The following is a 22793-nucleotide window of genomic DNA, read 5'->3' as shown; positions in this document are numbered from 1 at the left end:
TCATACTATTGTTCATCTTTGGCGTGATGCACAAGAGACAATTAATGCTGATGATTGGCTTGAGACCACAAGCACCGAACAGTCACTTCTGTGTCCAGTGTTTGTTTCTTTCTTTCTGCCCCCATTTTTCCTTTCCCATTTCTGTAAGACTTTTGGTATTGTGACCTAGGATAAGGATTCAGGGAAGGTGTGGGTTTCTCTGTGGGTAGTTCTATAGTCTCGGGCATATCCCTACACTCAAAGTGTAGATAGCCTAACCCGTCCATCAACTTTTCCTCAAACCATTGTACCTAAATAAAGTAGTTATATTTTACCAACTTTCAATTGGCCATCCATGTTATCCCCCTTTCCTGGTGAGAGAAGAAGAGTTGACAATTTGGAGTGGGTTACTGTTTTCATGCACGCTGAGGCTGCCGTGTTGAGAAAGACGACCTTCAAAACAGAGAAAGTGTTTAAGATGGCCTAAAAATCTTGCAATTAACTGAGAACTATTACTATTTCAGAGAACCCATGTAATCAAACAGCTTCTTTTAGAAAGGTTTGTGCCAGTTGGGGACAACTGGCAGCTTCGTCATGTGATTGGAATGTGCAGCTTTTGATACAGTCTACTACCACTATAAGGGTGGTACATTGTCTTGATTGAGGTATGTAGGAGGCTGACCCAGTTTATGGTGTACACCTATAGTGTGGCACCCTATACTGAGTCCAGGCAACCCTTAGTGATAGTGAATAGATGTCCAGATAGCAGTAGCTCTTTATGGGTAGCCAAGGCGAGCAACTAAATCGTATCCAAGAGGAATGTAAAGCACTTACAATGTCACAGTAGTCAGTCAGTAACTTAAGTCACCAGAAAAAAACACACAAGTCTTGCAAAATGAAGGATACTTTATTACAGCTTATTACTAAACTAAAATTAGTATATCTCCCTTTGGAGATATTACATACAATTATACACATAAAATAACCACTAGAAATAGCATATACATAATCAGGGCCATAGGGGAGGACGAAACCATATACTAAAAAAGTGGAATGTGAAACTGGGACTCCAGCCAAGGTAAGTGTGATGGTTACCTGGAGCTGGGGCCAGTTAGGAATACCAGAGGTAAATACAGTAGGTGACCCCAGCAACCAAGAGTATGTTAGTTACCCACCCAGCTTTTCCACACGCTAACACAGAAAGGAATGGTTGGAGTTTGTGGAATTCAGGATGCTTCTCCGCGGACCCCAAGGAAACTAGCAGGCAAGAGGATGGATGTAAAGTGCCCCTACCCCAGGATACCCAGAAGACAGGAGAACCTACACCAAGGACCCGGATGCAGAGGGGAGAAGGGACTCTCTCTGAAGACTGTGGATGACTTAGGGGGTCATTCTGACCTCGGCGGTAAAAGGCTCTTACCGCCGGTCAGAAGACCGCCATTCTACCGCCGCGGCCGCGGTAAACCGCCACGGTCATTCTGACCCACAACTGCCAAACCGCCAAAAACCCGACATCCACGGAAGGCCGCCTCATCAGCGGTCAGCGATAAACTGGAGATGACCAAACCTCCACCGTCACGCCAACACAAACACGCCCATGCCATTACGACCCACGAATCCACGCGGCGGTCATTTAACCGCGGTATTCCATTGGCGGTACACACCGCCGCGGTCAAAATACACACCCAGCTCCAAAACACAGCCACATTGGACAATTTGAAATACACACACCTGATACACATACAAACACTACTCCCACACATCCAATCAACTATAAAACACACACCCACATCACCCACAAACCCCCACTACTAGAAATTCGGAGAGAAGGCGAGAGAGAGAGAGAGAGAGCACAGCTATCAAAAACCCCAACACACAGAGGAACACAACATCATCACCCACACTACATCCACGCACAAAACACCACACACCACCACACACACCACACTCATCACCACAAACACCACCCCACACCACCCCATGGCACTCCAAAGACACCCCAGGTTCTCGGACCAAGAACTCAGGGTCATGGTGGAGGAAATAATTAGGGTAGAGCCCCAGCTATTCGGCACACAGGTGCAGCACACCACAATAGCCAGGAAGGCGGAGCTATGGCAAAGGTTCGTCGACAGGGTCAACGCTGTGGGACAGCATCCCAGAAACCGGGAAGACATCCGAAAGCGCTGGAACGACCTACGGGGGAAGGTGCGGTCGATGGTGTCAAGACACAACATCGCTGTGCAGAAGACTGGCGGCGGACCCCCACCCACTCCACCCGAATTCACAGCATGGGAGCAAGAGGTCTTGAACATCCTGCATCCTGAGGGCCTCGCTGGAGTAGGCGGAGGAATGGACTCTGGTAAGTCTAATCTCAACTACCTTACCCCCCCAACCACCAGCATGCCAACCCACACCCCCACCCTCACCCCCAACCCCCCAGCACACATCCTCCCTGCCAATGTCTCACCAGCACAACCCACCCAACACAACACCAATCCCTGAATGCCAACACAAACCATGGACACCCATCACCTAAGCATGACCACTGCACATACCCATCCCCCCCCACAAACCACCCTCACAACTCCTCCCACAAGGGAATGCCAGCACTGGGGGACAAGGGCACCCACAAATCGCACGCCATGGCACACACAGAAGCAATAACCATACTCTTTTACCCCTGCAGGGCCCGAACGCCAACACACCGGCCAGGAGGGTCCAGATTTGTCCATCCCGCCCCCAGAACAGGCCCCCAGTGATGACAGCAGCTCTGTCGACCTAGAACCTGATGACCAGCCCGGACCATCGGGGACCTCTGGACAGTCGGTTCCCCACACACAGACACAGGCCACAGCAGACCCAACCCCCTCTGGGAATACCAGCACAGCTCCCACCCAGCGGGCCCATGCCCCTGTCTCCAGGACGCGTCAATCAGCGGTGTGTCCGCCACTACAGGGCACCCAGGCTGACCCACCACCCCAACAACAACAGGGACCTGGGGGCAGTGGTAGTGGGCACACCGTCCAGGGGACAGAGGCCCGGGGAAACAGGGGAACTGGGAGGGCTGCTGTGCGAGAGGGGGTGGACCGGCCCAGGGAACCCATTCTCCAAGAGGCCCTCACCACCATCATGGGAGCATACCACCACTCCCAGGAGACGATGGCGACGGTACTGGCCAGGTTCCAGGAGATCCAGGCACAGCAGGAGGAACGGTACATGGGGTTCAGAGACGAACTCAGGAACATCGGTTCCGCAATGGGGACCATCGTCCTGGCCCTCAACCAGATAGTCACCACATTGCGGGACCATGTGGCACCCCAAAGGGCCCCTGTCACTAGCCCGGACCACGAACAGCCTTCCACCTCCGCCGGCGCTAGTGGACAGGAGGCCCCCACACAACGACAGGCCACCAGAACCCCACCTCCTGCTGAAGATCAACCACCCCGCAAGCGGAACCTGAGATCACACAAGAAGACAGAGTAGGATGCCAAGACCCCCGCCAGCATAAGATACCCCCTGATGTCATCCCACTGTCCCACATTGTCACCCTGTCCAACCTTGAACTGCCCCTGCTCCATCCTTCCACAGGCATATGGACAATGCACCTGTGCGACTGAGAACTGGACTCTGCCATGGACATTACTCCACCCCCACCCATCACCGTTTTACTATCATGGACCTATATGCAGCACTTAAAATAAATCACCAATTGCACTTCAAAAATCAGGAGTCTGCTTGTATTCTTTACAAATGTATTACACATAACGGTGCAATAATGTTCAGTCACATTGTGATGACAACATACCAATGTCAATAAGCATTAGTCCATGGGAAAACAAAGCAGCAGTCACGCTGTGGGTCATACAGCTCTGAAAAGGGAAGGGAAAGTCAAAAATCAGTTAAAAGGAACTGGGGGGAAACACAGAAAGTAGAGATGCAGGAGGCCAGAAGTAAATGTAAAATGGCGTGGGTGATTCTTACCTGTGTGCTACTGAAAATACTGTTGTATAACTGTGTCCCTGTTGTCCGTGTCGTCCCCGTCGTCTTCCTCCTGTTCACTCTCCACAGGCTCCACAGCTGCTACAACACCACCATCTGGACCATCCTCCTGCAGGAAAGGCACCTGGCGTCGCAATGCAAGATTGTGAAGCATACAGCAGGCCACGATGATATGACACACCTTCTTTGGTGAGTACATTAGGGATCCACCTGTCATATGCAGGCACCTAAACCTGGCCTTCAGGACCCCGAAGGTCCGTTCTATAATCCTCCTAGTTCGCCCATGTGCCTCATTGTACCGTTCCTCTGCCCTGGTCTGTGGATTCCTCACTGGGGTCAATAGCCAAGGCAGGTTGGGGTAACCAGAGTCACCTATTAGCCACACACGGTGTCTCTGTAGCTGTTCCATCACATAAGGGATGCTGCTATTTCGCATGACATACGCGTCATGCACTGACCCAGGGAACTTGGCATTTAGATGGGAGATGTACTGGTCAGGCAAACAGACCACCTGGACATTTATCGAATGGTAATTTTTTCTATTTCTGTACACCTGCTCATTGTCTTTTGGGGGTACTAAAGCCACATGGGTCCCATCAATGGCACCAATGATGTTGGGGATATGTCCAAGGGCATAGAAATCACCCTTCACAGTGGCCAAATCACCCTCCTCAGGGAAAACAATGTATCTCCACATGTATTTCATCAGGTCAGACAACACTCTGGACAAAACCTTAGAAAACATAGGCTGAGACATCCCTGATGACATGGCCACTGTTGTCTGAAAAGACCCACTTGCCAAAAAATGGAGTACTGACAGAACCTGCACCAGAGGGGGAATCCCTGTGGGTTGGCGGATGGGGGACATCAGGTCTGGCTCCAGCTGGGCACACAGTTCATGTATAGTGGCTCGGTCAAGTCGGTATCGAAGTATAATATGTCGTTCTTCCATTGTCGACAGGTCCACCAGCGGTCGGTACACGGGAGGATTCATCCTTCTCCTCGCAAGTCCCAGCGGACGGTGCCTAGGAAGGACAACATGGAGCACAGAGTCAAGCAACCCACAGGTAGGTTCACCCAGCTTGCACAGTACACGAATCGCTATGCATTGAAAGGCTTGTATGAGTGGCAATGCAAGGCCTAGGCCTGTGTGACGCAGTAGCAATTAAGCCATGTGGGCCCTTGTAATGGCGGCTGCCTGACCTGAGAAGTGTGACAGTGGGATATGAGGTCAACGCGCTGGCGTGGCACACCGTGGCGGTAGGCGGTCGAAGACCGCAGTGCGAAGGTGCATTGGTTAACATTGCACCCTATGGGTCTCAGGAGCCAATGACGATATGCGCCGGCGGTCGCGGTACACACCGCGGCGGTACGCACCGCCGCGGGCGTGACCGCCATTTTCTATCTGCTTAACCACTCGAGACCTGACCATCCACAGGAGAGGACCTATACTGCAAGTGCTGCTGTGACCTCGGTCTGGAAGAGACAATGGCTGCTGCGACTGGGGAAAGGGCCCCTGCCTTCACTTCAGAAGAGTTGGAGAAACTTGTGGATGGGGTCCTGCCCCAGTATGCGCTACTCTACGGTCCTCCAGACCAACAGGTAAGTACACTGGGTGCACGTTGAATGGGCTATGCCTGGGTTATGTATGGTGGATGTAAGATGGTGGGGTGGGGAGCGAATGAGGAGTGCAAGGTACGACAGATGAGAGCATGTGCCACATGGCAGGGTTGGGGAGGGGGGGGCAATCACATCTAACATGCAGAAAAATGTTGAAAATTCCTTTCCCACCCTGTACATGTCAAATAGGTCAGCGCCCATCAGAAAGTCGACATTTGGCGTGCCATCGCCAAGGAAGTCCGGGCCCTGGGGGTCCACAACAGACGGGGCACCCACTGCCAAAAGAGGTGGAAGGACATCCGCCGCGGGACCAGGAAGACCGCTGAGTCACTGCTGGGGATGGCCTCCCAACGTAGGAGGGGTGCCAGTCGTACCTTGACCCCCCTGATGTCCCGGATCCTGGCGGTGGCCTACCCCGATTTGGATGGGCGCGTGAGGACATCACAGCAGACACAAGGGGGTGAGTATCAGCACATTCTGCTATCTTTGCGCGCAGTGGAGGTGCCTGGGTGGGGGAGGAGGGCTGTGGGTGACATTAGGCCAGGGCGCTTTCTGTAGTGTAGTCCCCTCCTTTAGGCATGGCCCTGTGCCCCCGCCCCCCACCTCTGTAGGGTGCCAAGTACAGCAATCCATGGTCCAGCATCACCCATGTGTGCATTTGTTGTCCATAGACCTGTAGGCCTAGTCACAAGTACTGAGTAGTGTACCCCGATTGCGCGGCGTAGTGCTGGAGGCTCCTGTGTCTGTCCTCTCCGACAACGGTGTTGACAATGCATGCACTCAACCTGTCTTTATTTCTCCCCCCCCCCCTTTTTCTTCATCTTCTTGTGCATGTGTGCATTAGCATCATCAGGCGGAGGAGAATTGGCATCGGAGCACGAGGGAGCTGCAACTCACAAGGCCCCGGTGGGCCATGCTACAGACACCGAGGTCACCAGTGATACGGAGGGCGAGGGGAGCTCCACAACGGGACCCGTGGTGACACCAGCGACACTGACACGTCCTCGGAAGGGAGCTCCCAGCGCTCCAGCTCCGCCCTCCCAGCAGCCCCTCAGCCTTCGCTCCGTGCCCGCTCGCCCAAGAAGGCGGGCATCTCCTTCGCCCCAGGCACCTCAGGCCCTGCCCCAGTTACCCCTGCTGCCCTCAGTGAGGAGGTCATTGACCTCCTACAGACCATCATTGTTGGGCAGTCTACCCTTTTGAATGCCATCCAGGGGGTAGAGAGGGAGGTGCATCGGAGCAATGCATACCTGGAGGGCATTCATTCGGGTCAGGCTGCCCATCAACGATCGTTCAATGCTCTGGCCTCAGCACTGACGGCAGCCATTGTCCCTGTTTCCAGCCTCCCTCTTCTAACTGCCTCCACCGTCTCCCAGTCTCCTGTCCCTCAGCCTATCCCATCCACACCATCAGACCAGCCTGCACACACCTCAACACCCAAGGGCAGCTCATCCAGACATAAGCACCACAGATCCCACAAGCATTCACCCAAGCAACATCCAGATGCAGCCATGGCAACAGTCACTACCACCTCTGTGTCCCCCTCCTCCTCGTCTCCCTCCCCCCTCCCTGTGACGTCTCCACTCACACCTGCATGCACACCACCATCAGCCAGTACTTCCATCACCACCACACCCTCCAGTACAGTCCGCACACGTGCAGTCACCACCCCCACTGCCATTTACACGTCCCCTGTGTCCTCTCCCACTGTGTCTGTCACCCCCTCTTCCAAAACACACAAACGCAGGCAGCCACCCACCCAACAGCCATCCACCTCACCACAGCCTCCGTCACAAGCACCTGCACCCAAAGACAGCACACTTGACTCTCCTACAACCACATCCTCTTCCTCCACTCCCATACCCTCTACACCTACCCGTCCCTGTCCTTCCCAAGTGCAGTTCCTTTCCAACCTTGAGCTCGTTCCAATCACTGACCCACCCCCTCCATCTGGTAAGAGTCCTAAGAGCACCTCAGCCACCACCAGCCCTGCATCAAGTCTGACCATTGTGTACGGGTTTTGGAGTCCACCCTTTCCCAGCACAGATACACCGGCCAGCAGCAAGGGAACAGCCAGCCCCCCCCCCTGGAAAGAGAACCCGTAAAACCAAGGCCCGCCGTGAGAAGGCTGACACGGCAGCCCCCAAGGAGCAAAGTCGTGGCCCGTCACCTGCCACAACATCAAGGGCAGGCAAGGGCCAGAGAGCCTCATCGAAGGAGGGCAAGGGCAGCAGGGCGGAGAAGTCAGCCAGCAGGGGAGCGGACCAGGAGGGCCCCACAAGCCCCATCCCAGTTGTGACGGAGGACACCCACGGGCCTAGGACTCCATCACAGGAGGGTCCAGCAACTGCACGGTCGGAGGGCGAATAAGCAGGGAGTCCTGGCCAGGTCTGGCTCCCTTGATAGACAAGAAAGGCACCGCTGAACAGGGCCCCTCCGTGAAGATAGGCACCACTGAACAGGGCCCCGCCGTGAAGACAGGCACCGCTGAACAGGGCCCCGCCCTGAAGAAAGGCACCGCTGAACAGGGCCCCGCCGTGAAGACAGGCACCGCTGAACAGGGCCCGCCGTGAAGACAGGCACCGCTGAACAGGGCCCCGCCGTGAAGACAGGCACCGCTGAACAGGGCCCCGCCGTGAAGACAGGCACCGCTGAACAGGGCCCCGCCGTGAAGAAAGGCACCGCTGAACAGGGCCCCGCCGTGAAGAAAGGCACCGCTGAACAGGGCCCCGCCGTGAAGAAAGGCACCGCTGAACAGGGCCCCGCCGTGAAGATAGGCACCGCTGAACAGGGCCCCGCCGTGAAGACAGGCACCGCTGAACAGGGCCCCGCCGTGAAGACAGGCACCGCTGAACAGGGCCCCGCCGTGAAGAAAGGCACCGCTGCACAGGGCCACGCCGTGAAGATAGGCACCGCTGAACAGGGCCCCGCCGTGAAGATAGGCACCGCTGAACAGGGCCCCGCCGTGAAGACAGGCACCACTGAACAGGGCCCCGCCGTGAAGACAGGCACCACTGAACAGGGCCCCGCCGTGAAGAAAGGCACCGCTGAACAGGGCCCCGCCGTGAAGAAAGGCACCGTTGAACAGGGCCCCGCCGTGAAGAAAGGCACCGCTGAACAGGGCCCCGCTGTGAAGAAAGGCACCGCTGAACAGGGCCCCGCCGTGAAGATAGGCACCACTGAACAGGGCCCCACCGTGAAGACAGGCACCGCTGAACAGGGCCCCGCCGTGAAGAAAGACACCGCTGAACAGGGCCCCGCCGTGAAGACAGGCACCGCTGAACAGGGCCCCGCCGTCTCAAGCACCGCTCCGCTGGGCCCTTCATCTCAAGCACCGCTCCGCTGGGCCCCGCCGTCTCAAGCACTGCTCCGCTGGGCCCTTCCTGTCAAGCACCGCTCCGCTGGGCCCTTGCTCTCAAGCACTGCTCCGCTGGGCCCTTCCTGTCAAGCACCGCTCCGCTGGGCTCTTCATCTCAAGCACCGCTCCGCTGGGCCCCGCCGTCTCAAGCACCGCTCCGCTGGGCCCTTCATCTCAAGCACCGCTCCGCTGGGCCCCGCCGTCTCAAGCACCGCTCCGCTGGGCCCTTCCTGTCAAGCACCGCTCCGCTGGGCCCTTCCTGTCAAGCACCGCTCCGCTGGGCCCTTCATCTCAAGCACCGCTCCGCTGGGCCCCGCCGTCTCAAACACCGCTCCGCTGGGCCCTTCCTGTCAAGCACCGCTCCGCTGGGCCCTTCCTGTCAAGCTCCGCTGGCCCATTGACAGTGCCGGTTCTGTGTCGAGCTGGTGTTCACGCTGCACTCTGGGCACCCTGCCTCCTCCATGACCAGTGTAGTCTGTAATCCACCTGATGGACTGTGGCTTTGCACTCCCCAGGATGGCACAGTGGGCATGGTGGCCCCTTCGTGGTTCTGGCGTTGTGGACCCCTGTGGCTGAGGTGCCCCCCCTTCCCTTCCCCCTGAGGTGCCTGTAGTTTTGTCATCTGATGCCCCAGCAGTGTTCTCTCCAACGGACTCAGGTCTCCTGTGTGGGCTTTGCCCATGTGTTTGGTAGACATTGGCCCACGGACTGTGGATATTTGACACACTGAGCAGGACTTATTGACTTTGTACATAGCTTTCGCACTGTTCATGATTTTTGCTTTGATATTTCATAACGATAATTTTCCATGACTTCAATGAACCTAATTTATACATAAATTTAATTTAAAATTTTATTATGTCTTTGCATTTTTCAGGGGGGTTTGGGGGTGTCACTCAGTTGTTGCTCTGCATTGGTATGTTGATAGTTGGGGGGGGGCGTATGTGTGTGCCCGTAACCTTTCGTCCTCCCCCCTCCCCTGTGTCGTAGGTGCAGTACTCACCGTTGTCTTCTGCGCCGGAGTTCGTACTCGTGGTAGATGAGCAGGTAGACAAGAGCTGGTAGGATGTTTAATTCGGGTTCCATGCTGTCCTCCATCCTCGTGGAGTGTATAGAGGTGAGCGTTTTCCCATTCGTAGTCTGTTTCCGCCGTGTTTTTATCGGCGGGGCTCCCGCCCCGGAAAAGGTGGCGGATTGGTGAGTTGTGATACTGTGGGCGGTACATTGTCTGCCGCCTGCCTGTTGGCGGTGACCGCCGCGCTGTTTGTCTGTCCCGCCGTGGCGGTCGGAGTGTTAAAGTGGCGGGCTGTGTTGGCGGTTCCCGCCAGGGTCAGAATTCCATTGTTTTGACCGCCAGCCTGTTGGCGGGTTGGCCGCCGCTTTATCACCGACCGCCAGGGTTGGAATGACCGCCTTAGACTGTCCAGCTGCTGTCATGACTTGTGGACCAGGCCCGTGGAAGCCAGGGGCAGATTCCAGATGTGGAGGACCTGCAAAGAAAGGGTACAGAGTCCAGCACCCAAGGAGGTGCCCAGGTGGTGCAGGTGGCAATGACCACCCTCCTGAAGATGAAGTTCCTGTAAGTCAGTAGAAGAAGTCCAGCTGCGGGGTCCAGAAGTCGATGAAGATCCCATGAGTTTCCTACGAGCTGTCCCTCAACGGTCACCGGATTGCATGAGGATCAGTGACCAGCCAGGTCACCAACAAGCACTGGCAAGTGCAAATAGGAGCAGAAGAGAAGTTTGCTAAGTTGTGGGGACCAGCAAGGTCCAGGAGACTCTACCAAGGAGGGGGAGCCAGAGCTGGCCCTCAGCACACAGAACAGCCAGCAGAAGTTGATGGTGCAACTCGCGAGGGAGCCCTTAAATAACTCTAAAAGGGGGTTGGTCACTCACTGCAGTGACCTACTTATCAGGGGAGGTCAGGGACATAGCCTGCCTGGCCTAACCAACCAGATGCTCCCAGAGGCCTCTGACCATCTTATTTTCAAGATGAAAAAATCAAGTGGCCACCTGGCAGAGCTGTGGGCACCTCTCTATGGAAAGAGCTGGACGGGGGGTTGGTCACTCCCCTGTCTTTTGTTTAGTTTTGTGCCAGACCAGGAAGCGGGATTCCAGAACTAGTGCAAACCGGATTATGCAAGGAGGGCACCAAATGTGCCCTCCAAAGAACTCCGGTGGCGATCAGAGTACAACCCACCCACCCCAGTCCTTTGACACCTAATACACAGGGAGAGGTGGTCACACCTCTCCCTTGCAGAAAATCCTTTGTTCTGCTCCTTCGGCTTGAGCATGGCTCATCAGCAGGAGGGCAGGACAGAGCAGCGTGGGCTGGCAGCTGGACCCAGTAAGTCTGCACAGGCAGAACTGGGGGATGCCCTAGGGAACCCCCGGAGTACATGGTATCATGCAACTAACACTGGAATCTGTGTAGTTGCATGACTCCAACATGTTTGATACCAAACATGCCTATGTTCGGAGTAGCCATTATGTAGTTGGACGACTCATGTTGACCAGTCTCCACTACATACCATAAGATGACGTCCCCTCACTTAAAGATTCCAGGAATTGGCCTGGGGTCTGTAGAGGTACCCTGCTCATGCAGAGGGTACCCTTACACTTAGAGACATGCACCCTGCCCTTTGGCGGCTGAAGGGCCTACCAGAGGGGTGACTTGTAGGGTCTAAGTGCAGTGGTTAGGTTTGGCAGTGAAAGGGTGTATGCACCCTTTCACACAGGCTGCAATGGCAGGCCTGCAGTTACAGTTTGCATGGGCTCCTATGAGTGGCATAATACATGCTGCAGCCCATAGGGGACCCCTAGCGTACCAATATTCTGGGTACTTAGGTACCATATACTACAGACTTACATGAGTGAACCAGTATGCCAATTGTGGGTGTGAAAGGTAACCAACATCTATATTTAAGGGAGAGAGCACTTTCACTGGGGTCCTGGTTAGCAGGATCCCAATGAACTACAGTCCAAACACACTGGTATCAGGCAAAAAGTGGGGGTGACTATGCCAGAAAGATGACACTTTCCTACAAGATAGTTCAACAATAAATTCCATACCCACTAGTAATAGTGGTTTGTGATGTGTGGGCAGGGGTTGGAGACGTTCAGCAGGTTGAACATGGATAGACTTGGCCTAGATATGGAAAGCACAGGCTTTGGCCACCAAGTTTGTCTGTAGATTAAATTAAATGTCTTTCATAGATAGCCAGGAATAAACAGCCAGTCTTGATGAAATAAAGGATTGTTTTTTTATCTTGCGTGCTGTGGGATCTTTGTGTTTTCATCTTTGAGTGTCAATCATCATTTGCTATTCCTCAATCTTTACCAAGAACTATGAGGTTATCATTTGTGTAGCCTGCAGCAGTGGAATAGGGGGCACTGGCCCATTATCTTCTGGCTAATGGTATAAAGCATTGGTCTTAACATGAAGATGGCTTGGTGGAAAATACATGATATAGTTAAATCAGGAGAACATCAAGATCCAGGATGCATGTCAAGCATTTGCCGATTTTATCAGCTTCAAGAAACCAAGGTTCTTATGATCAGACCATATTGTTACAGGATGCACAGCTCTTTCCAAGTGATATCTGCAATGACTAAGGCCCTCATTACGACCCTGGCGGTCGGTAATAAAGTGGCGGTAATACCGCCAACAGGCTGGCGGTAACTACCAACAAATTATGACCATAGCAGAAAGATCTCCAGAAGACAGCCAATGTACCACACCAACCGCCAGGGCAGAAACAACAGGCACCACTGCGGTAGCCGCCTACAGCCAGGCAGAAGTCAAAGTTCCGCCCACCATATTATGACAAGACAATCCGCCACCTTTTCTGGGACGGTACCAACGACATCGAAAGCCTGGCTGATGACTACACAGAAGTGAAAGGACTCACCATTGGGGACACAGGGAAGAACCAAGCCGCCATGGAACCAGAACTGCAAGTTTTCCCGATGATATTCTACGTCATGCTCCACCACGAACACCAACGCCGGCGGAGATAACAACGGTGAGTACAGCCGCCTAGTACACAAGGGAGGGGGGAGGAAAACGAGAGTGACACAGGCGCACCAGACACACACCCGACACATACACCATACACACAACCAGCTGCCCAAGAAAACAAATTAATCCCCGTAAATCGGCTGAATAATACAAGGACAACAGGAATTGACTAAAGTGATTGTAATAAGATCAACACAATAATAATAATAATTTTGCCAATGCAACAGATATTTACAAATGTACAAAAAAGAGACACTGCCCAGTCCTCAGTTTGCTTGGGCCACATGGCCACAGGGCAAAGTCCAAGGCCCCACTTGTTACCTGCATCATTCCGGAGAGAACACTGCAGGGGCATCAGTTGGCAAATAGGCAGGCACCTCAGAGGGAGGAGGGGGCACCTCAGCCAGATAAGGAAACAAGGCCACTGGTTCTGGAGGGGGCAACATGCCCTGTGCTTGGTCCTGGGGTGTGCAAGCCCACAGTCTCTCGGGTCGGTGTCTTCCCCACTAGTTCTGGAGGGGGCAACATGCCCTGTGCTTGGTCCTGGGGAGCTCAAGGCCACAGTCTCTCAGGTGGGTGTCATCCCCACTGGTTCTGGAGGGGGCAACATGCCCTGTGCTTGGTCCTGGGGAGTGCAAGGCCACAGTCTCTCGGGTGGGTGTCTTCCCCACTGGTTCTGGAGGGGTCAGGCCGCACAGCAGCCCATGGAGGCTGGATCACCTTGCGTCCGCCGGCGGTGACGGCTGCACTGTGGTGGTGGTAGTGGGAGGCTTCTGTTCAGCCCCTGCACCCTGCGATGGCTGCAATGTCGTGGTGGAAGAGGTAGTGGGAGGCTCCTGCTCAGTCCCTGCACCCTGTGATGGCTGCACTGTGGTGGTGGTGGAGGTAGTGGGAGGCTCCTGCTCAGCCCCTGCACCTTGTGATGGCTGCACTGTGGTGGTGGTGGAGGTAGTGGGAGGCTCCTGCTCAGCCCCTGCACCCTGCGATGGCTGCATTGTGGTGGTGGTCGTAGTCGGAGGCTCCTTCTCAGCCGCTGCACTCACTGATGGCTGCACAACCACGGTTGGTGGTGGGGGCTCTGTGACAGCTGCTGGTGCAGGCTCCTTCCCCTTCTTGCTTGATGGTGCAGGCTCCTTCCCCTTTCTGCTGGCTGGTGCAGGCTCCTTCCCCTTTCCGCTGGCTGGTGCAGGCTCCTTCCCCTTTCTGCTGGCTGGTGCAGGCTCCTTCCCCTTTCTGCTGGCTGGTGCAGGCTCCTTCCCCTTTCCGCTGGCTGGTGCAGGCTCCTTCCCCTTTCTGCTGGCTGGTGCAGGCTCCTTCCCCTTTCCGCTGGCTGGTGCAGGCTCCTTCCCCTTTCTGCTGGCTGGTGCAGGCTCCTTCCCCTTTCCACTGGCTGGTGCAGGCTCTTTCCCCTTCAGTATTTGTGGCCTGAAATCCTTTCCACCACGAGTAGGTGCGGATGGAAGTGGGCCGGTGGACTGTGTGGCTGAGGTGCTTGGCTGGGTTCTTGATACCCTGGCCATATGTGCAGGACGAGGGAGAAGGGTAGGGAAGAGGTCAATGGTGGAAAGGAAAAGCTTTTTACGGACATTGGGGCGGGAAGAGGGAGAAGCAATGGGAGTGGTTGTTGGAGGTGTTTGTCTGCTGGATTTGGGTGCAGGTACAGGAGCATGGGCTGTATGCTGTTGTGAGGTGGATGACCGTTGGGTGTCTGAGTGCTTTGTTTGTGTACCTTAGGAGGGGGGGACAGACATGGTGGGAGAGGACACAGGGGATGTGTGCATGTATGTTGTGGAGGTGTCTGCCAGTGAGGTGTGTGTTCTGCTTGGTGTGGTGATGATGCAGGTAGTGGATGATGATGTAGTGCACGCAGGTGGGAGTGTGGATGTAACTGGGTGGGAGATGAAAGAGGATGAAGAGGGGAGACAGTGGAAATAGTGGATGTTGTTGTGTCTGCAACTGGATGGTGTTTGTGTGAGTGTCTGTGGGATGAAGTGTGGTGCTTGTGTTTGCCTGTGACACTCTTGGGTGTTGTCCTGTGTGCATGTTCGTCAGGCTGTGTGCTTGGGATGGGTTGGGATTGAGGAGAATGGGACTGGGAAGTGGAAGTCGGAGGGGGGATGGTAGAAACAGGGACAATGACTGCCATCAGAAAGGAGGCCAGAGCCTGAATCGATCTATGTTGGGCCGCCAATCCAGTGTGAATGACCTCCAGGAATGCATTAGATTGTTGCATCTCGGCTGCCAGACCCTGGATGGCATTCACAATGGTTGACTGCCCTACAGAGATGGATCTCAGGAGGTCAATAGCATCCTCACTCAGGGCAGCAGGGCTCACTGGGTCGGGGCCTGAGGTGTCAGGGGCAAAGGAGATGCTCACCCTCCTGGGTGAGCAGGCACGGGCAACTCGCTGAGGGGCTGCTGGGAGGGCGGTACTGGTACGGGGGTAACGGCTGTACCTGTAGCTGGGGTGGTCACAGAGGTGTCAGCCACCACCAGGGAGCTCCCATTGGAGGAGGTATCAGAGTCTGTATTGTCCCCTCCAGTCACCGCCATGGTGCTCCCCTCGCCCTCCGTCCCACTGGTGCCCTCAGTGTCGGAGGACTCTGCCTCCTGGGTCCTGTGGGACGCAGCTCCCTCCATCGCTGGTGCCTCTGCTCCTCTGCCAGATGATGCTAATGCACATAAGGAAAGGATGACAAAACAAGAAAGAGGGAAGAGAGACAAAGGATACACTGGGTCAATGACTGCACCAACACCACCACACAGCACCCTCACACACAGGGAACAGGCCTATGCACTTTGCATTGCACTACCAGTGATATTGCTAGCCACCAGGGCATGAGGAGGAGCAAACACCGCTAACTGCAGGACACCTGAGACCCACGCAGCACTGGCCAGTAGTGGATGCTAACAACCTAGGTAGCCATAATTTTCCATTCAGACCCGTAGCCACCAGAGGACCTACGCTGCTATGCCTGGCCTGGCCTAGGGGAGCCCACTGACACACACCCACCACCCAGATACCACCCCACCAGGCGTAAGCTGTAATGATAGCCTCTGTACTCACCCCTTTGTGGCTGCTGTGTTGCCCTCAAGTGCCCATCCAGCTCTGGATAGGCCACTGCCAGTATGTGGGCCATCCAGGGGGTCAGGGTTCGACAGGCACCCTCCCCAGCTGGGCCTCCGCGGTCTTCCATGCCCGGCGTCTCAGGTCCTCCCACAGTTTGCGACAGTGGGTGCTCTGCCTGCCATAGACCCCCAGGGCCCGCACCTCCTTGGCGATGGCACTCCATATACCCTTCTTTTGATGGGCACTGACCTGCAGAAGCAATACAGACAGGAGAACACCATTAGACAAACAGTCCAGCCTGTCACACACATGGCCCACCATACCCCTTTCCATCACCATTGACACATACATAGCCCAGCTCACAACATGTAAACCGCCAACAGATAATCCCCCCCTTACACAATGCCTTCACACACATCTCCATGCATCCATGCCGCATGCATCGTGCCCACAGTGTACTCACCTGTTGGTCTGGAGGTCCATACAGCAGTCCATACTGGGGTAGGACCCCATCCACCTGTCACTCCAACTCCTCCGAAGTGAAGGCTGGGGCCCTTTCTCCGGTCACACGGGCCATGGTAGGTTCCAGTCACAGCAGCACATGCAGTGTAGGTCCTCTCCTATGGAAGGTCAGGTAACAAGTGAGGAATATGATAGAAAATGGCGGTCACATCTGTGGCGGTGCATACCGTCACCGTCGGTGTAAATCACCATTGGCCACTGTAACCCATAGGGCCCAATATTAACCAATGAGGAGTTGCACGGCGGTTCCCTCCCGCCACGGCGCACAACATCAGCGGAATTACCTCACTTCCACCTGTCCCTCCACACAGGACAGGCAGACGCCATTTCAGGGGGGGGGCAGCCCTAGGAATAATGCATAGTCACAGGAGAAATAGGCACATACTCGACAAATCACACTGACCCATTACATGTTCACAAAATGCAAACTACTGTTGTGGCTCCATTGTTCAGTTTGTGACAAGCTCCTCACTCTTTTGTCCCATAGATTTCTACCGCTGCGGATGAATAGGAGATGGAGACATACCTCCATGTACAAACCCCTAGTGGACTTGGCTACACTGGAGGACACGCACATAATACTCACCTATAGACTGGACAGGGCCCGAATCACAGAGCTGTGTGCCCAATTGGAGCCTGACCTGATATCTGCTATCCGTCACCCCACTGGATCCCCCCTCTTGTGCAAGTGCTATCAGTACTGCATTTCCTGGCAACTGGTTCTTTCCAAGTGACAGTGAGCTTGGCAGAAGGAATGGCATAGCCAATGTTATCAATAGTGCCGACAAGAGTGTTGTCTGCCCTGATAAAACACATGTGCAGCTACATTGCATTCCCCCAGGTTGAGGATTTGGGCAGTGTGAAGGCTGAGTTTTATGCAATGGGACATATCCCCATTATAATTGGGGCAATTGATGGAACACATATTGCATTTGTCCCCACCGCCAGTAAGAACAGGAATCGTCGGAGTTTCCACTCCATGAATGTGCGGATGGTGTGCCTGGCGGATCAGTACATCTCCCACGTCAATGCTAAGTATCCTGGGTTGGTGCATGATGCCTTTGTCCTAAGGAATAGCAGCATCCCAAATGTGATGGCCCAACTACAGAGGCACAGGGTGTGGCTTATAGGTGAGCCCTGGATCCCATCCAGTATATGTTGGTGTATGGGTATGGTGTGGATCATATAGGATAGTGTGTGGCTAAATGGTGTCCCTCAATAACTGCAGGTGACTCTGGTTACCCAAACCTATCATGGCTGCTGACCCCTGTGAGGAACGCCAGGACAAGGGCAGGAGAATGTTATAATGAGGCACATGGGTGAACCAAAAGGATAACTGGGAGAACATTTGGCCTCCTGAAGGCTAGGTTTTGGTGCCTCCATCTAAAAGGTGGATCCCTGTGCTACTAACCCAAGAAGGTCTGCCAGATAGTAGTGGCATGCTGCATGTTGCACAACCTGGCCCTCAGACGACATGTACCTTTTCTGCAGGAGGAGGAAACTGGAGATGCCCCTGTGGCAGCAGTGGACCCTGTGGACAGTGAGGATGAGGAGGCAGAGGATGAAGATGAGGACAACAGAGCATCTGTGATCCGTTAGTACTTCCAATGACACACAGTTAAGACAGTGTAATTTTACATTTCAATGGCTTTGGTTGTATTCTTTCTGGCATTGGCATGCTGGTAATTCCCAATGCCCACTTACATGTTCCCTCTGGATATTCATTTTGCAGATGTTGGTGATATGACAAATACTCCCAGTGTGATCACTACTGCCAGCTACAGGTAATTAATTCTATGCTCATTCTATGTACAGTTCATTTGCAACTGTTGTACCTGTTTCAAACAATACATATTTGATATACATGACATACTCATAATCGATTTTTGTCAAAGGGTGTTTATTGAAGTGCTAACATAGGAAAAGTGCAATGGGATGGGGTGATGATGGAGGAAAGTCCAGGGTATTGTTCCAGTCTGTTTGTAGCACAGGTGCATTGTCCAAGGGAGCATAGGAAGGGGAGCAATGGCAGTTCAAGGTGGGCAGGGTGTTTGAGTGGGACACAAGGACTCATTTCCTGGTGGGAGTCTTGGCAAGTGTCTCTGGCTTCTGTCTGGATCGCAGGGAACATTTGCGGGGTAGTTCACCTTCTGCAGGGGGAGGGGTGCTGGTGGCCTGTGAGTCTTCTGGCAGGGCCTCCTGGCCACTAGCGGCAGCGGAAGTGGATGGCTGTTCAGATGACTGGCTAGTGGCAGGGGCCCGCTGGTGTGAGACTGCCTCCCTCATAATGTTGGAAATGTCTGCCAGCACCCCTGCTATGGAGATCAGGGTGTTGTTAATGGCCTGTAAGTCCTCCCTGATCCCCTGGTACTGTCCCTCCTGCAGCCGCCTGTTTTCCTGCACGTTGTCCAGTATCTGGCCCATCGTGTCCTGGGAATGTTTTTTTTTTTATTATTATTATTTTTATTTGCCTTTAAATTGACACATAACATTTCCAAGTTACACATACAGGTCACAGTATAGTGCCTCTGGGAAAGTACAAATAGATATTCAACTATAAAGATAAAGATAACTCTCCCTACCCCCCTCCCCTTCCCCCAACTCCCTTTATGGCACCCAGCATTCCTTTGATCAGCCCCACCCGCCTGTTTGTTACTTTTCATCCCCATATCTATAGTTGCGATCCCTCCATTGACGGCCCTTGGTCCTATTTCTCTCATGTCTCTCTTGAGGCCATTTTCAGTCTGATCTATATCTCCAGGGAGTAGTATGCGTTCCAGTTTCCCCATATCTTTTGAAATTTTTGCGGGCATCCTCTATTGATATACGTTGTCTTTTCCCCCATCATGAACCCATCCATGCCCTTTTTCCATATGCTTATTGTCGGGCAGCTTTCAGCCCCCCATAGTCGTACTATGTCTCTTTTGGCAACCATCAGCCCTAGCCTGCAGAACAGAAGCTTCCTTCTGGGCATGTCTATGTCATTAGATATGCCTAGTATTATGTATTTAGGGTCTAGGGGGATCTGCGCCGTCAGGACTCCGGCAAGTATTCCTATCACCTTGTTCCAGTATACCTTAATCTTGGGACACTCCCATAGGACATGAAAAAAGGATCCAATCTCACCACATCCTCTGCTGCAGTCTGGACGCCTGGCCCTCCCCATCCGGTGTAGTCTCTGTGGATCATAGTATATTCTGTGTAGAATCTTAAATTGTATCAGTCTGAGTCGTATCCTAATTGCAACCTCCCTGGGAAACATCAAAGATGTTTCCCAGTCTATGTCCTCCAAGGGGCCTATTTCCATCTCCCACCTGGTGCGTAGGCCGGTCAGTGTATTTGGCGCATTGTTATTTATGGTCTTGTATACTGCCGAGGTCCCTTTCGCTATTATTTTGGTCGACAGCAACTAGCCCTCTAGGGGGGAGCTATCTGGGATTTCCATTCCCTGAAGACCCTCCGCTACCCAGGCGTGTCTTAGTCATAAATAATGAAAGTATTAAGTTCTATTTAGGTCGTATTCTGCCTGTAGAGATTCGAAGGGCATAAGTTCCCCATTTTGTATCAAGTCCCCAACCTCAGAGATTCCAATCCTATCACAGCCCACGTAGTCCTTGAGTTTCTTGATTTCTTTTAACGTGTCCTGGAAATGTTGGTAGGCTCCCAGAATCTTGGAGAGTGCCTTCTGGAGAGTCGGTTCCCTGGGCCTGTCCTCCCCCGGGTGCACAGCACTCCTCCCAGTTTCCCTGTTGGCCTGTGCCTCTGTCGCCTGAACCGTGTGCCCACTTACTCAAGGTCCCTGATTGTCTTGTGTGCAAGGTGTGGCCTGGGGTCCCTGTACAGGAGGACACACTGCTGATTCATGTGTCCGGGGGACAGAGGTGTGGGTACGCTGGGTGGGTGATGCAGTGGTGTTTCCTGAAGGGGGAGGCTCTGTGGTGGTCTGTGACTGGGCTTGGGTTACCAGCTGTCCAGTGGTCCCTGATGGGCCAGGTAAGTTTTCCAGGTCCTGAAGTCCAGAGTTACTGTCATCACTATGGGCCTCTTCAGTTGGGGGACTGGATAGTGCTGGCACCTCCTCTCCGGTGACATTGGCTAGGGTACCTGTGGGGATGTAAATAATGTGTTATGGTTGATGTGTATGACATATTGTACATCCCTGGCTTCCCCTCTATGGTTGGTTTTGCCCTGCCAGCTTTCACTTTTGTATGTTAGTGTATGGTGGGATTGTTAGTTCTCTATGCTGTGCATGCTTTAGTGATGGGTGTCCATGCAGGGCTGTGAGGGGTGTCCATGCAGTGGTACAGCATGCAGTGGCTTGGCATTGGGATTAGTGAGATGTGACGGTGGAGTGTGTGGGATGGAGTGGAGTGATGGGAGTGAGGGTGAGGGTATGTGATGGCATGCAAGTGGGGGGGGGGGTGATAATTGTTGAAAGTTGTCTTACCAGAGTCCAGGCCTCCTCCAACTCCGGCCAGGTCTTCAGGATGCAGTATTGCCAAGACTTGCTCCTCCCCTGCTGTGAGTTGTTGGGGAGTAAGGTGGGAGTCCACTGCCAGTCCTCTGGATAGCGAGCTGGTGTCTTGCTGCAATGGAACATACCTTCCCCTGTAGGTCGTCCCACATCTTCCTGATGTTGTCCCTTGTTCTGGGGTGCTGTCCCACGGTGTTGACCCTGTCCACGATTCTCCGCCATAGCTCCATCTTCCTAGCTATAGATATTTGCTGCACCTGTGCTCCAAATAGCTGTGGCTCTACCCTGACAATTTCCTCCACCATGACCCTTAGCTCCTCCTCTGCGAAACGGAGGTGTCTTTGTGGTGCCATGGGTATTATGTGAGGTGTAATGGTGAGGGTGTGTTGGGTAATGTGTTGGGGAGTGTGATGTGGAGTGTGTGAGTGGTGTATGGGTGTGAGTGGTGTGTGGCTCTAGTTGTCTCAGTGGTCATGATGGCTCTCTGGTGGCAATGATTTATAATCGTAAAGAGTTGTGGGTAATGTAGGTGTGTGTTTTATAGTGGTGTGGGTGTGTGGGTGTGGTGTGTGTATGGGTGTCAGGTGTGTATTGTTTGAATTGTCCAATGTGGTGTTGTTTTGTCTGTAGGTGTCCATTGTGAGCGCGACGGTATGTACCACCAATGGTTTACCACCGTTGAATGCCCGATTCAACGTGATTCGTGATTCGTGGGTTATAATGTGGTGGGCTTTGTTTTTTGGGCGCAACGGTTTGGGTTTTGATACCACCACTGTAGCACTGACCTTTGGACTGGCGGATTTGAATATGTGGCTGAATTCTGTCGGATTGGTGTGTGTCATAATATGGTGAAAGGATATCTGCCGCCGCCGTGGTAAATTGGCGGCCGTCAGCGTGGTGGTAAGCGGGATTTACCGCCAATGTCATAATGAGGGCCTAAATGTTTCGTTTATGGCCTGCAGTTCCAGGTCATCAATAGTGTAGTGGATGACACTTTGCTAGAATAATAGGCCACTGGATAAAGGGCCTTTGTGTTTTGTTGTCTCTGCATGCAGGTGGCATATATGGCAAATCCTTAGGCATCAGTCTCAACTTCAAAATTTTGGAAGCAATCAGGATTTCTTAAATTGGGAAATGGTGTCTCTCTCTTCTTAGTCAGAGTTGTAATGGATTACACAAAGCTGTAAAAATGTGTAACAGTTGGCAAAACTCAAAAACATGTGTCTCCCTTAGAACAAACTAGGAACAGACCACACTCTAAAAGCAGTTACCTTGCTAGGGACCATATTTTGCCCTTATTTGCAAATTAGGAACCCCAAAAGTGTGATGAAAGAGACAGCAAAAACATGCTTTTCAGCACTGGCATACATGCAACTTTTTCCCAATCTGAGGCATACTTCTTTCACGTGTCTCTGGTTTTCCTCAAAGGTGTTCAAGAAAATCAAACTATAGAGATGACCAGGAATGTATTCAGGAGTTCTTGAAATATATCAGTTCAAAATGTTGGAAGGCAACAGGCATAACATTAGTCATAAGGGTTAAGATACTCAAAATACCAGTACTTGGTGTTGAATGGTGTTTTTCATTCACCTCCTTGTCTTATACAATTAAATTGTGTGTTACCCAGAAATCAAGTTTAGCTAAAATATTTGCTGTCTTGATTTGATCCAGTAAGGCAGAATAATAAAGGTAAATGGTAGCGGCTGTGTATTGTTACTGCCTTAAGCTCCTTGTAATCAGTGCTGGGTCCT

Source organism: Pleurodeles waltl, chromosome 2_2 (genome assembly GCF_031143425.1).
Source record: "Pleurodeles waltl isolate 20211129_DDA chromosome 2_2, aPleWal1.hap1.20221129, whole genome shotgun sequence".
NCBI lineage: Eukaryota > Metazoa > Chordata > Amphibia > Caudata > Salamandridae > Pleurodeles > Pleurodeles waltl.
This window is presented reverse-complemented; position numbering follows the sequence as displayed.